Genomic DNA, 13,069 nt, shown 5'->3' with positions numbered 1-13,069 from the left:
ATCAAATTCTTTCCTAGTTAATCTCCATCCCACAGATAGTTATACCACATATTTAACGATTTCAAAAATACTCCTTTTAGGCCAGTTGTGGTAGTACACTCCTATAATCCCAGCAACTCAGAAGGCTAAGGCAGGTGGATTGCAAGTTTCATGCCAACCTCAGCAACATAGTGAGACCCTGTCTAAAAATAAAAAGGACTGGCAATGTAACTCAGTGATAAAGCATCCCTGGGTCCAATCCCAGTATCAAAAATGGGAAGAAGAAAACAAAGAAAGAAATATACTCTTCATAAAAAGTCATAAAATGATAAAATAGTTTTCTATTTTAACAATAATGTTTTGGCTATTCTGTGAAGCTCATCTACCTATTGAAGTGACAACCCACTTTGGAACATACAACTTTCCTAGTATTTGATTAGTGTAAGGAGCTGTCTGTGATTGATTGAAAGATTATTGACTTTGACTTTATAAAAGATAGACTTGTTTCAAGATAATAGCTAATCCTTGAATGGGCAAACCATTATGTGGTAATTTCCCCATACACATATTCATTTCCTAACCCTAATCCTAACCCTTTCCAACCCAAAATTTAGTACTAACCCTAACCTTGGCCCTATATCTAAATGTAATTTTACATAAAAACATATATAATAATATGAATAGCTAGCTACATGTATATTGACACATTCATTCATCAATGGTATATTTGTTTTTATATTATTATATACTCATTTGTATAATTCATCCATGCATCCCCAAATTAAAAATGACTTTATGACAAACCCTACCCTACTTCAAAACATGTTTTCATACGTATTTCACATGTATATTCTTAAGAATATTCATGTTTTTGATACACATTCATTTTTTAACCCTAACCATAACCCAACCCCAAATTTAATACTAACCCTAACCTTACCCTTATACCTAAACCTAATTTAACATAATAGCATTTGATAATATGAATATGTCTATTTTGATTTACATTCAATTATCAATGGTATATTTGTGTCTATATTATATTTTCATATATGCAATTTATCATATATAATTTATACATGCATCCCCAAATTTTTAAAAAGTGTATTCATATAACACATTAAACACTTCATATTTCAAAACATTTTTGTTTTCATATTTTTATGCATACATTCTTATGAATATGTTTCATGATATATTCATTCCATAACCCTAAACCAACCCAAAACTTACTCTAAGACTAGCCTAATTCCTATACTTAAACCTAATTTTACACAAAAGCTTATATATTTATTGTATTTTTCCTTATATGTTCAATCATCAATTGTATATTTGCATATGTATTAGTATATATTCATATATATAATTTATCCATTCATCAACAAATAAGAGTGACTGTATGACTCACAAAACATCCTTTCCTATTTCAAAACATGTTTGTTTTCATACATTTTCATGCACACATTCTTGATATACATATTTACTCCCATAACCTAACCTTAACTTACCCATACACCTAAACCTAATTTTACATAAAAGTGTATATAATAATATGAATATTTATGTGTATTTTGACTTACATATTCAATCACCAATGGTATATTTGTATATGTATTATGATATATTCACATATATGCTTTATCCATGCATCACCAAATTAAAGTGTATTCAATGACTCACTAAACACTTCCTGATTTTGAAACACATATGTTGTCACATATTTTCACACATTCTTATGAATATTCATGTTTCCCAATATACATATTCATTTCAATCCCTAACCTTAGCCCAACCCCAAATTTTCCCAATACCTATGTAACATAATTTTACATAAACACATATATAATAAGTGTATTTTGACATATTTAATCATCTATGGTATATGTATATATTATCATATATTAATATATATAATTTATCCATGCATCTTCAAATTAATAAAAGTGACTATACAACTCATATTATACCCTTTCGTGTTTAAAACATGTTTTACATATTTTCATGCACACATTTTCATGTTTTACAATATACATTCATTCCCTAACCCTATCCCAATTCCATCCCCATTATTCTTATTTTTTTGGTACCATGGATTGAACCCAGGTGCACTTAACCACTGAGCCTTATCCCTAACCTTTTTATCATATTTTTAATTTAGAGACAGGGTCTTGCTAAGTTACTTAGGGTCTCACTTTGAACACACAATCCTATCTCAGCCTCCTGAGCTATTGGGATTACAGAGGAGCACTACCATGCTTGGCCCAACCCAAAATTTAATATGAACTCTAAATTTACCACTATGTCTAAATATAATTTTACATAAAAGCATATATAATAATACACATATTATGACATTCAATCATCAATGGTATATTTGCATCTATATTCTGTATTTATATATATAATTTATCCATGTATCTTCAAACTAGAAAAAAGTTACTTCATAGTATTCACATTAAACACCTATTTCAAATTATGTATTTTCATATATATTTTCATGTATACATTCCTATGAATATTCATATTTTTGATAATCATATTCCCTAACCCTAACCCTAAAAAAACCCTAAATTTAATACGAACCCCTACTTATCTATATACCTAAACCTAATGTTACATAAAAGCATATGCAATTTTATTATTATTTATGTCTAATAATTTGACATATTCAATTATTACATATTCATATATAATATATCCATGCATCACCAAATTAAAAATAACTGTATTCAAATGACATTAAACACTGTCCTATTTCAAAACATACATTTTTAAAGATGTTTTCATACATTTTCACACATGTTCTTATAAATATTCATGTTTCCCAATAAACATATTCTTTCCTTAAGTCTAACCCTAATTCAACCCCAAATTTAATACTAACCCTGTACATACCACATCATAAGCCCAATCTTACATAAAAGCATATAAAACAATATGAATATTTATGTGTATTTTGACTTACACATATTTAATTATCAGTGGTATATTTGTATATATATTATACATTCATATATATATAATTTATCCATGCATCGCCAGTAAACAAAAAGTGCATTCATATGACTCACATTAAACGCTTATATTTGAAAACATTGTTTTTATACCTATTTTCATCCATAAATTCTTATGAATATTCATGTTTCCCCATTCATAGTCCTCCCATACCAGTAAGCAAAACCCTACCAATTTAATACTAACCCTAAACTTACCTTTATACCTAAACTTTATTTAACATAAAGCATATAAATGTAAATATGTGTATTTTGACATATATTCAATGACCAATGGTATAGTTGCATATTCTTTATTATATATATGTAATTTATCCATGCGTCTGCATATTAAAAAGTGCATTCATATGACTCACATTAAACCATTTCCTATATTTTTATATGTATTTTCATGTACACATTCTTATAATATTCATGTTTCCTCATACATGAATTAATTCCCTAACCCTAAACCTAACCCAACCCCAAATTTCATACTAACCCCAACCTTACCCCACATCTAAATTTAATTTTACATAAAAGCATATATAATGATATGAATATTTATGAGTATTTGGACATATATATAATTATTAATGATATGTTGATATATATTATTATATAGTCATACATATAATTTATCCATGCATCCTCAAATTTAAAAAAATCATGTAATCATATGACTCAAATTAAACCCTTCTTTATTTCAAAATATACATATTTATATGTTTTCATAATATTTTCATGCATACATTTTTTTTTTTTTTTTTTTTTTTTTTGTGGTGCTGGGGATTGAACTCAAGGCCTTGGGCTTGCAAGGCAAGCACCCTACCGACTGAGCTATCTCCCCAACCCCACATTCTCATGAATATTCATGTTTCCCAATATACATATTCATTTCCTAACCCTAACTCTACCTGGACCCAAAATTTAATACTAACCCTAGCATTAACCCTGTACCTAAACCTAATTTTTCATAAAAGCATATATAATAATATGAATATGTATGTGTATTTTTTCTTACATATTCAATCATCCATGGTATATTTTTATATATGTTAATATATATATAACTTATCCACGCATCCCCAAATTAAAACATTGACTTCATACAAATCACAAAAATGCCTTCCCTATTTCAAAACATGTTTATACATGTTTTCATACATATTTTCATGCATACATTCTTATGAATATTCATGATTCCCAGCATATATATATTCATTCCTTAACCCTAAACCTAAACCTACCCAATATTTAATACTAACTCTAACATTAAACCTATACCTAGACTAATTTTACATAAAAGCATATATGATATGAATATATGATATGAAGTGCATTTGACTTATATACTCAATCATCATGGCATATTTTTTTACATATCATATGTTCATATATGTAATTTATCCAAGCATCCTAATGTTAAAAAAAGTGACTTCTTATGACTCACATTAAACCATTCCCTATTTCAAATCATGTATTTTTATGTTTTCATACATATTTTCAAGCACATATTCTTATGAATATTCATATTACTTGATATACATATTCATTATCTAATCTTAACCCTAATCCTACCTAAAATTTGATACTAACACTATTTTTACCCCTTTACCTACACCTAATTTTATGTAACAACATCAAAAATAATATGAATATATGTGTATTTCGACTTATATTTTCAACTAATGGTATGTTTTATGTATGTTATTATATATTGATATATGTATTTTATCCAGGCATCTCGAAATGTATAAATTGACTTCAGATGACTCAAACACTTCCTTATTTCAAAATATATATATATTTATATATATTTTCATGCTTATGAATATTTGTTTCCAATATACATATTCATTTCCAAACCCTAACCCTAAACAAACCCAAAATTTACTAATAAACCTAAACTTACCCCTGTACCTAATCCTCATTTTATATAAAAGCATTTATAATATGAAAATTTGTGTATTTTTACTTATACATATATTCATATATATAATTTATCCATGGATCCCCAAATGAAATAAAATGACTTCCTACAACTTACACTAAAGCCTTACCCTTTTTAAAAATATACATTTATACATGTTTTCATACATATTTTTATTTATGCATTCCCATGAATATTTGTTTCCTGATATATATATTCATTCCCTTACCCTAAACCAAACCAACAGAAAATTTAGTTAAATCCTAAACTTAACCTTTCATAAGCATAATTTTACATAAAAGCATATATAATAATATGAATATCTGTGTCTTACGACATATACTCATTCATCATGGTATATTTGTGTACATATCATTATATGTTCATATATATAATTTGTCCAAGCATCCTAATATTAAAAAGTGACTTCATATGACTCAGATCAAACTGTTCCCTATTTCAAATCATATTTTTATGTTTTCATACATATTTTCAAGCACACATTCTTACAAATATTCATATTACTTGATATACATGTTCATTCTCTAACCCTAACCCTAATCCTATCCCATATTTAATACTAGCCCTATTTTTAACCCTATACTTAAACCTAAACTTACATAACAGAATATATAATAATATGAATATTATGTGCATTTTGACTTACATGTTCAATTATTAATGGTATGTTTGTATATATGTTATTATATACTCATATACGCAATTTATCCATGCATCCCAAAATTTTAAAAAAGTGACTTCAGATACCTCACAATAAATCCTTCTGTCTCATCCTACATGACAATTTATTCAGAGCTAATGAACCATTTGATTAGGGAATTAGGGAAAAAAAGACAAACAGACACAAAAGTAGAGAAAAAGCTGGAGAATGGTGGTTCAACCTGCCTCTGGTAGAGGAAGCCTGACTGGGAACAAGCTCACCATGCTTATTATATATGTTTAAACATCAAAAGGTGTAAAGGTACTGAGTAAACATTTTCATTTAAAAAATAGGGGCATAGAAAGAAGGGTTAGGACCAAAGCAAGACCAAAATCCAGCTGGGCAAAAGTCCTGTAGCTCTATGTCCGGCACCTGGAGTGCATGACATCTTGATGTTCTTTCCAAATGGCATGTGTATTCCACCCCTGTGGTCTTGTTTGTTGCAGCCCAAGTGACCTTTCTGTTGGTTTGTCTCTGCTCATTTCCTGCTGCTTACCTAGAATGATGTCCCATATTACTGGCATTTCTTCTTTTTTAAAAAATTTTTTAAAGATGTTGACAGACCTTTATTTTATTCATTTATTTATATGTGGTAATGCCTCATAAGTTCTAGGCAAGCGCTCTACCACTGAGCCACATTCCAGCCCCAGTTTCTGGCATTTCTTAACCTGGGGGGTTTCCACTGCAGCTTCGGCTTCCTCCTTACCTCTCAGGACGTACCCACAGAGACTACAACCCTGCTGCACTTTGCCTGGTCTCCTAGGCCTTCCTTTGAAATCTTGGTGGAAGCCTCCATGATCCCCTAACTCTACCATCCTACATTCCTGCAGAAACGTAACTACATGATTGATGCCAAAGTCTGCCGCCATCTCAAATGGCAGCCAAGCCTCCAGGGGCCCTTGTTGCAGAAGCCTCTGAAGATCTGTGTGGTTGAGCATGTTGAAAGAACTTCCTAGACCACCTTGTGCAAGAATACTGCCACACCGGTCTCTTCTTAAGAAAATTTTCATCTTTACTCCTTTAGGCTTGAGATGGGTGTAGTCTTGCCAGATCCTGAGATGCCATCAAGCCATTTTTCTCATTGTCTCTACAGACATAGTCTTCAGCATTCCTTTAGTGGCAGTAATGTCTTAAACAACTGCAATTTCCTTAGCCCTAGTTTTACGCTAGCCTTTCAAGTTCATGTTTTCCAAATCTTTCTGCCTGCCTTCTGTTCCTGATTATAATAAATTTGACTAAAAGCCACTAGCAATATAATGCCACCACCTGAATGCTATGCTGCCTAAACATTTCTTCCACCAGTTTAAGTAATCCATTGTTTCTAAAATCAGCCTCACAGAAAGTCTCAGAACATGGGCAAAATGCAGACAACTTCTCATCCAGGACACAACATGAATAGCCTCTACTCCAATTTCCAAGGGAGTCCTCCTTTTCTGAGCCCTCTTGAGCTGGGTCTTCACTGATGATGGTGCTATCACCATTTTGGTCTTCTGAGCTCCCACCAGAATCAGCCATTAATCTCTGCTTACAACAATCTAAAGCATTTCCAGATTGCACTGTATAAATTCCTCCCACCAATTCCAAAAAGTTCCAAAATCTTCTGAAACACATGATCAGATTAGTCACAGCAACAACCCCACTCCCAGTACCAATTTCTGTTTTAGTAAGCTATTTTGTTGCTGTGACTAAAGGATCTGAGCAACACAACTGTAGCAGAGGAAAAGTTATATTTGAGAACTCACAGTTTCAGAGGTCTTAGTCCATAGAAGGCTGGCTCCATTCCTTGGGGCTTGAAGTGAGGCAGAACATCATGGTAGAAGAGGGTGATGGAGAGAATCAGCTTCCATCATGGTGATCAGGAAGCAGAGAGAGACTCCACTTGCCAGATACAAATATATATACCCCAAAGCCATGTCCCAATTCTCACCTCCTCCAGTCACACCCTACCTGTCCCCAATTACCAGTTAATCCCTATCAGGAGTTTAAATCACTGTTTGGATTAAAATTCTTACAAACCTATCATTTCTCCTCTGAACCTTCTTGCATTGTCTCACAGTGAACTTTTGGGGGACACCTCACATTCAAACCATAACACTAACCAAATACAAAATTTAACACTAACTCTAAACTTATCCCATACCTAAACCTAATTTAAAAAACTATTTTACAAAAAACATATATTCATATGAATTTTATGTATATTTTGATATATATTCAATTAACAATGGTATATTAGCATGTACATTATATAGTCATATATATGATTTTTCACGTATCCCCAAATTTAAACCATATCCCAACCCAGTCATATGAAGATGTTTAGGTAAATGAATATGGATAGGGTTAATATTAAATAGTTTTTAGGGTTAGGCATAGGGAACGAATATGTATATTGGGTAATATGAATACTCAAAAGAATGTATGCATAAAAATATGTATGAAAACGTATAAATATATGATTTGAAATAGGGAAAGGATTAAAGTGAATCATAGGAATAGACTTAAATTTGTGGATGCATGGATAAATCACATATAAATATATAATATATATGCAAACATACCACTGAGAATTGAATATTTAAGGAAAAATATACATAATTGCATTAATATATATATGATGTTATGTTAAAATTAAGTTTATGTAGAGGAGTAAACTTAAGGTTAGCATTAAATTTTGTGTAGGGATAGGTGAATATGTATGTACTGTATATACATATATATGTATATATGTGTGTATAATAAAATTTAATATATGAACATAAGCATTAAAATATATATATGAAAATCTATATAAATATATGTTTTGAAATAGGGAAGGATTTAAAGTGAGTCATATTAATACACCTTTTGAAACTTTGGGGATGCATAGATAAATCATATGAATATATAATAACATATGCAAATATACCATTGATAAATATACAAGTCAAAAGACATGAATATTTAAATTAATATATAAGCTTTAATGTTAAATTAGGTTTAGTTATAGGGTGAAAGTTAAACTTAATATTAAATTTTGTGTTGGATTAGGGTTAGTGTTAGGAAATGAATATGTATATTTGGAAACATGAATACTCATAAAAATATATGCATGAAAATATGTGTGAAAACATTTGTAAATATGTAAGTTTTGAAATAGGGAAGAGTTTAATGTGAGTCATGAATACAATTTTTGTAATTTGGGGATGAATGGATAAAATATATATATGAATATATAAAGATATATACACAAACATACCATTGATAGTTGAATATATGTCAAATATATATAAATATTCATATATTAATATATATGATTTAATTGTAAATTAGGTTTTGTTATGGGGTAAGTTCAATGTTAGTATTAAACTTTGTGTTTGGTTGGGGTTAGGGTTAGGGAATGAATATGTATATTGGGAAATATGAATAGTCATAAGAATATATGTATGAAAATATATATGAAAACATATATAAATATATACATTTTGAAATAGGGAAGGGTGTGAAGTCAGTCATAGCATTGCAATTATTGTAATATGGGGATGCAAGCACAAAACATGTATATGAATATATAATATATATGCAAATGTACCATTGATAATTGAATATGTAAATCAAAATACATGTAAATATTCATATTAATGTATGTACTTTTATGTTAAATTGGGTTTAGGTATTGGACTAAATTTAATATTAGTATTAAACTTTGTGTAGTTTCATGTTTAGGATTAGGGAATGAATATGTATATCAGGAAAAATGAATATTCATAGGAATATACATGTGAAAATATGCATAAAATAATATATAAATATATATATTTTGACATAGGAAAGGGTTAAAAATCAGTTATATGGACTCACAGTCAGTACCTGCTGTGTCAGTGAACACTGTGAGTCCGAGCTCGAGCTTGCAATAAAGACCCTTTTGCTTTTGCATCAGAGACGGCTCCCTGGTGGTCTTTGGGGACTAGTGATCTGGGCACAATAGTTGGGGGCTTGTCTGGGATCCCCCAAGATCCCCGGGACTCCTGAACCAAAGGGTTGATCACTGGCTGGGAGGCACAGAGGAAGAAGTCATCTTTCCTCCCCTGTATCAACCCAGGGTTCTAGCACCCCCTGAAAACCAGCCCCACTTGACTGACACAGCCGTGGCCACCCAACCAGTCACAGAACCAGCAGCCGGTACCCAAGCAAGGAGCCACTGGGCAGGTTCCTCTGCTGCTCAAGTACCAGCAGATTCAATGGTCCTTCCCCTCAGGGCCCTGGGGCCCCCTGATGAGGAGGGAAACCAGCAGTACCATTATTGGCTCTTTGACACCAGTGATCTCTATAACTGGAGGTCCCACCAAGATCTACACCAAGAAGCACTCACCCCCAGATGACTTTACAACCTGCTCTTCCCCAACCAGACTTCTGGGCCCCTCGATTGACCTGAGTTTTAAAAGGGAACTCCAAACTGCTTGCTCCACGCTGCCCCCTTCCAGCTCAAAGCAGCCAGAATGGTCATCACCCCCTTTCCCTACAGCAGCAAGGAGTTCCTAAAACTAGAGGGGGGAATGAAGCCAGAATTGGGGATAGGCAGTTAGTGTAGAAATAGGGAATCAGGTCAAATCAAGGAAGTGGAGGCCATGAAAGCCATCTGCCTCTGGGACCCTTGATTATTTTACTAATGTTGCTCACCTTCAGTCCCTGTATCCTTAATATAGTGGTCAATTTCAGGAAGGACTGCTTAACCACAATTAAAACTTACAGTGCTTAGAACTCAATATAGGCCAATACAGGAGACAGAAACTAAATTTTCAAACCAGGATCCATGATTGGCTCCCCTAGGTACAAGAGATAGGGGGAAATGAAAAGGGAGCTGAACTGCAGCCATGACAGGCTGTGTTTAGGGCATGAAAGATTCCAGGCCTAGGTTTCTATCAGGAGCTAACAAGCCAATGCCTAACATTCCAAACCATATATGTCAATATGTTAAGACCTGGGTACCCTAAGCCAATGGAAATGTGCCAAACCACACATGCTTAAAGATCAGCCAGTTGTGTACTTTGCTTTGTTCAAATTTCCCACTCTACTGTGGAGCTCATAAAAATCCTGCTGAATCTAGACTGGGGACTCACAGCCAGTACCTGCTGCATCAGTGAATGCTGTAAGTCCAAGCTCGAGCTTGCAATAAAGACCCTTTTGCTTTTGCATTGAAAAAAAAAAATCAGTTGTATAAATTTTTTTAAAATTTGGGATAAATGAATAAATTATACATAAGAATCTATAAAAATATATCCATGAATATACCATGGACAATTGAGTAAGTGTAAAATACACATAAATATTCATATTTACATATGCTTTATATTAAATTAGGTTTAGTTGTTAAGGTTAGTATTAAATTTTGTGTTGTATTTGGGTTAGTGTTAGGGAATTAATATGTATATTGGGCAATATGAATATTCATGAGAATGAACATGTGAAAATATGTATGGAAACATAAATATACATGTTTTGAAATAGGGAAGAGTTTAAAGTGACACAAATACACTTTTTAAAACTGGAGACACTAGCATAACACTAGCATAAAACATAAATATGAAAAACGTATATATAATGATATATTTCCATTGATAATTGAATATGTAAGTAAAAATACATGTACATTTTCATTTTCATATACAGTTTTATTTTAAGTTTTAGGTATACAGGTTAGGTTAGGATTAGTATTAAATTTTGTATGGGGTTAGGTATAGGTTTAGGGAAATGTATAAATATTCATAAGAATGTACTTGTGAAAATAATATATAAATATATATGCTTTGAAAAAGGAAAAGGTTTACAGTGAGTTGTGTGAATACTTTTTTTATTTTGGGGTGCATAAATAAATCATATATATGAATATATATATAATATACATGCTAATGTACCATTGATAATTGAATATATAAGCAAACATACAAATAAATATGCATATTTATATATGTTTTTGTGTTAAATTAGGCTTAGGTATATGAGTATATTTTGGGTTTGTATTAAATATTCATATTTACTGAGATACATATTCATTTCCTAACCCTAACCATAAACTCTATCAAAATTTAATATGCACTTTAATCTTACCCCTATAAGTAAACCTAATTTAAAATAAAACCATGTATATTAATATGAATGTTTATGTGTATTTTACTTATATATTCAGTTATCAATGGCATATTTACATATATATTATTATATATTCATATATGTGATTCAGGCATGCATCGCCAGATTAAAAAGATGTATTTATATGATTCACCTGAGAATTCTCTAAGCCCTTAATAACCTCAATGACATTCATAGCCACTATGTCCTGTGTGGATTATTTGACTTGATTAGTCTCTATGTCCTGAGAAACCTTTATGACCTGCACACTCCCTACGAACTATTTAGCCTCTATGACTTGAATATTGTCTATGACTTGTGTTACATCTATGACATGAGTAGCTTCTATGATCTATGTAGCATCTGGGGCCTATGGACTCTATATGGCTTGCAAAATCTCTAGGATAGAGTAGCCCCTATGAACTGAGAGCCTCTTTTCCTGAATAGACCTTAGAGTCTATTCAGGACATTAACCCCTGTGTCTCATGTGACCACTATTGCCTTACATCCTCTATGGCCAGAGTTCCCTAATTAAGCAGAGGAGCCCCTATGTCCTATGATGCTGCAATGGACTGTGAAGTGCCTGAGATGACTCTATGACTGGCATTGTGTAGATCTTGCATAGCCCCTGCTTCATAAGTAGCCTAAATTATTTGATAAGACTCTCTTACCTTAGTAGTCACTATGACCCAGTTAGACACTATATCCTCAATGGGTATATGATATGAGTGGCTTCTATGAACAGAGCAACCAGAGTCATCTGCATAGTTTATGTAGCCTTCTATAGCCTATATATATCATATATAACCTGAGTATCATTTATGAACTGTGTAGCTGCTATGACCATGAATAGATTTTATGGCCTGTGTAGTTAGTCCCAAGGACCTGATTATTTCTATAATTTTCTTATCCTCTGTCTTATGTAGCCTATATGAACTACATAGATTATGTCACTTATATAACTTCATTGACCTGTGTATCCTCTTTTACCTAGATATTCTGTATGGCTTGCATATTTCCTATTGCCTGACCTTCATATCTCTACGACCTTCAGTCTCTATGATCTACAAATCTTTTATTTCCTGCAGGCTTCTGTGTCCTAAGTAGCAAAATGAACTTAATATCCCCTATGAACAGCATAGCTTTTATGATCTGTGTACCTTTATGGCTCTTGTAACATCCTATACCTGAGCAGTCTCAGTGACCTGTCTAGCATTAATGGCCAGCATATCCTGTATGATTCTGTATCCTATATAAATTTTATAGCCTCTATTACCTGAAAATTCTCTAAGCTCTGAGTATCCTCTATGAAATGATTAATCTCTGTGGCCTGCA

The sequence above is a fragment of the Sciurus carolinensis genome, chromosome 3, assembly GCF_902686445.1.
Source record: "Sciurus carolinensis chromosome 3, mSciCar1.2, whole genome shotgun sequence".
NCBI lineage: Eukaryota > Metazoa > Chordata > Mammalia > Rodentia > Sciuridae > Sciurus > Sciurus carolinensis.
The sequence above is the reverse complement of the archived record's forward strand: the minus strand, read 5'-3'. Positions refer to the sequence as shown.